Raw genomic sequence first — 4,469 nt, forward strand, 5'->3', positions numbered from 1 at the left:
ATATTATTTATTTTTATAAGAGTACGTATTTTTATAAGACTATGTATCTACGTATCTAGGTATTTAACTAACGAGGGAACTTTCGCTTCGATCGATTGTTTGTTACATTCCATAAATGAATTATTAACTTTCGCGACTCGTGAAGGACAGTATAGATCGTTGCAACATTCAAAAAAAATTTCTGTTAGGACCTCGATTTTCATTAAACGATCATCGAGGATTTGTTGTAAACATATATTGACCTCGAATTTTTTAGGGATAATATGAAAGAAAGGAAAAGTGAAAGGATGAAGGATTATGGAGCTTAGAATTCCCATTAATTTTAAATTCATTCTTGTCACCATTTTTATAGTTCTTAAGCAATCGTCAAGGATTTCAGTGAGAATTTTCGCTTCGTTCGATTGTTTGTTACATCTAACGAATGAATTATTAACTTTCGCGACTCGTGAAGGATAGTATAGATCCTTGCGACATTCAAAAAAATTAACTTTTATTAACTTTTTGCGTAAAAATAATTGGTCTTGGTACTCGTGGAAGATGGTAGAGATCATTAGCAACATTAAAGAACCAGTGTTGATACGATTTCGATTGAAATTAAACGGTTATAAATGTTTTTCGGCGATTAATAGATGCAAAATTTAAATTTCGCCGATGGCGCCATCTAGCGGTTGAATCAGGGAAGCTCCGGTTGAATAATAGGATAACAGGAAAGTTAATAATTTATTTATAGAATGTAGCGAAAAATCGAACGAAGCGAAAATTCTCACTGAAATCCTTGATGACTAAGAACTATAAAAATCGTGACAAGAATGAATTTAGAATTAGTGGGAATTTTAAACTCCATAATCCTTCGTCCTTTTATTTTCCTTTCTCGAGGTAAATATATTTTTACAACAATAGTAACTTCAAAGCGTCTAATATTTATATTTACTATGAAAACTTCGTTTAATTTTTATACATATGCAAAGCATCGATTGTAATTATTCGCTGAAAATAAGTATCGTGTTAACCATTTTTTTGTTCTCGTTTACTATTTTTACGATTCCAACGTAGCCAGAGGCCAGGTATGGTTGGGCAGAAGTAGTTGGGGGAATAGCAACGATGAAAATCAAATGGAAAGAAGAAAATAGTTTCCGCGCAGTTTATAAACAATGTTTATTTCTGCAATTTTGTTTCCATTTTTTTTTTCTTTTTTTAATTCTTGTTTACAACCACGGCAACAGGCTCTACATATTTTTTACTTGATTGAAAAATCTTGCGCGTTCTGTGTCTGTATGTACTCCTGTGCTTCTGTCTCTGACGAGTGCGCGCGCGCGCGTGTGTGTGTGTATACACATATGTAACCATTCGTTTATATAATGTATATCGTGGTAAAAACTAAGTACTCATACAAAACGTAGGTAGTTCAATTATTATTACATTTTTTTTTTCGTTTTCATTTCATGGAATTTTCTTACAGGCACGTTATAAGACACTCTATGTGTACATACATAAACATTTACATGTCTTTATACATATATATATTGTATATATATACACATACGTTTTACATACTTTCAAAAAGAGATATGACATCGGATAATCGTTTCTTATTAATACAATTGTGTTTCTCTCCACGATCGCCGTGCGGTGTGATTCTAAATGTTTTCTTTTCGTCGCCTTTCCCCGTCGACTCTTCGTTTTTTGCTCTATATAGTAGTTTCTCATCCGTCTCGTATAAACTGATTTCCGTTATTTATTGACTAGCGATAATAATTGACTAATAAATACCAAGGTGAAAAATACGTAATTGGATTTCTTTAGGGGCGGAGCTCTCTTTCAAGGATCAAACCACCAAAAAATACTACTACACTAGAACTTATAGATCATCACTTTGTTTTCTATATGTATGTATTTTGTTTCGTTTATTTCGTTTGCAAATGTACTTACACTCTAATCGAACCACGTCTACGGAGGTGGACGATACACGTTAAAGTAAAGAGAAAGAAACGAAAGAAGGAAGATAGTATCAGGATAATAATAATAACAAAGCGAGGAAGTCAGAATCGCACGGAAAATCGATAGGAATTTACGTGAATTCGCGCTGCGGATAGAAGAACGAAGTTTAATTAACGGTAGCATAAGAAACACAAAGAAAAGAAAAAAAATATTAATAAATGTCTTCAGTCCCTTCTACTTGTTCTTTTTTCATAGTGGTGACGATAGGAATGCGCATCGCTCTAATTTTAAGTACAGCCGTAGAAACGTATGTCCAGGACAGAAACAGGTTGCTAATATAATTCTACAACACTTCGTGCGGCTATTTTTTCAGGTTTTCGTCGTATCTTCGTCGTGTTAAATTTTAAGGTTCTACATATAAAAATACACGCATATATGCACCACAATAAACTTTCGTTCTTAAAAATATAAACTGGATCACGTATACATGTTTTGAATTTTATGAATGGTCGACTGTATCACAAAGTGACTCGTAGATGTGTTTGAAAAGCGACAAACAAGCAAGAGATTTTAATTAGGGGGAGGGTATTTATCGATCTCTAAAAGAGAATATGTAAAACTCGTTAAGAATTTTCAGAGAAATTTCGGAATTATTATTCGTAATGATTGCTCTGCTTTAAACAAATTATTGTACATAAAATTTCTTTATACAAAAGTTGCATCGTTTCGAGGGTGACACGGGATGTATAAATTGCTTTATCACCAACATCATTTATAACGAAGGTATGCCGAACTTTTTATATCGCAGTTCGATAAATAACCGAATTCTGAATGAAAAAAAAAAAAGTATCGTTACATCGTTGAATTTTGAAAATACGTCAGCAAACTGCGAGTCACTCTATATTACACTACATACGAGTATGCGATTCATCGTTGCAATGTAACGAACTCGAAAGAAACCTAAAAACAATGAAGAAAAGCTCGACAAGAATTTATCAATTTATCTGTCTTTTGCAATAATATTTGTCTTAATGTTTCTCGATGATCGAAGACATACGCAAAGCTTTCAATCGCTCAAACTCATGACACGTAACAGAGTTGAATAGCTAGTACATGAAAAGTTCATCCAGTGGCGTGAAGATTAACATAGATTATTACGTATATACATCAGTTCTTGGATAGGACACGAGCGAGTAACCTGTAGAAAAATTCACCGCTGGTTCTTGGTACGCGTGAGAAAAGTCTTTATAAACTCTATTTCCTTTTTAGACGCTTTTGCGCACAGAAATTCCTTTTACTATTCTTTATATGCGACTGAAATGGCATATAGTTGCGATCGTTGCCGAAGAAGTGTCCTTTCAGACTCGTTAATCTCATATTGGTGCGCATTGAACCGATCGGTACTAAAAGGTTTCTCCTTTCTCGCTACATCGTTCGATGCCATTATAAAAAGGAACGATGAAAAATGTGTTCAACATTACCGCTATTAACGGCTGCAAATGATCGATTTTCCGTTTTGTCTTTACTCCGACCCTTCTCCCTTTCTCGGTAAAAACGAGGCAGAGACGTGGGATAAAGAATCCTTATGCGACTTACGCTATTTAGAAAATGTGTAAAATTTGTCCGTGTTTCAATTAGTTTATCTGCGTGTATGTATTTGTATAATGTATGTGCGCTGATGACACGACACTTTATCTACCGAGAGCCTATTCGCGATTATATTGATTCCAGTGTCTGCCTACGGGAACCAATACTTACAATTTGAGGAAACTAGTACTTTGATATATCTAGTAACAGTACGTAGAAATTAATGTCAACCTAAACGAGTATATATTAATTGCAGAAAATCCTCTTCCGAGTTGTCGAGTGTTTCTAAATAGGCGGGTAGTTAAAGTGTTAATCCTTTGTCGACGATGTCTATACCGTACAACCATACTTTTACTGTTTCGGGAGTTCATCAGAAAATTCTTTACGAATACGTCCACAGAAAGAAGATTGTTTGTTTTTCCTTGATACGTATGTAACGATTCATTAAATTAAAATAAAATATACATTGGATGATGTAACCTTTCGCTACGGTATTAAAGTAATTTTTATCGTAAGTTTTACATAAAGTAATTTTAATTTTCTTGAATATCTCCAACGTTCGTAATAAGAAATGGTCGTTCGCAAAGGATTAATTGCGTGTGTATGCACGCGCACAGATGTGTGTGTGTGTGTGTGGGTATGTTTGTGTAAATAGTACACGTTCGAAGTGTCCGCGTTCAACTTTTTCAGTGTCGAGAATTGTGTTTATTGACAATGTATATTAAATGCCCACGGGCGTTCACTGCGGCATACCGATCAACAATATTTCGCATACAAACATCTTCTACACCGGAAGAGTTCGATTATACGCGTACGATCCGTACGTTTCCAGAATCTCTATATCAGAATGATATAGTAACTGAAACAGTGAATGCGACTCTCGCGCCTCGTATTGGATAATTGAACAAAAAAAAAAAGAAAAAAAGAAACTAAAAAAAATCGAC

The 4,469-nt window shown here is 34.4% G+C and overlaps 1 protein-coding gene across 1 annotated transcript in view; it reads right to left on the minus strand.

Moving 5' to 3' along the window:
* The window catches only part of LOC128885387 (thyroid transcription factor 1-associated protein 26 homolog), an 84,294-nt gene extending 83,720 nt beyond the window's left edge, over window positions 1-574 (minus strand). Inside the window, exon 1 of the mRNA XM_054139408.1 lies at window positions 569-574. The gene's annotated coding sequence lies outside the window, so the exon portion shown is untranslated. The remainder of the gene's footprint in view (window positions 1-568) is intronic.
* Between the last annotated feature and the right edge of the window lie 3,895 nt (window positions 575-4,469).

This window comes from Hylaeus anthracinus, unplaced genomic scaffold (assembly GCF_026225885.1).
Source record: "Hylaeus anthracinus isolate JK02 unplaced genomic scaffold, UHH_iyHylAnth1.0_haploid 11981, whole genome shotgun sequence".
NCBI classification, from domain to species: Eukaryota; Metazoa; Arthropoda; class Insecta; order Hymenoptera; family Colletidae; genus Hylaeus; species Hylaeus anthracinus.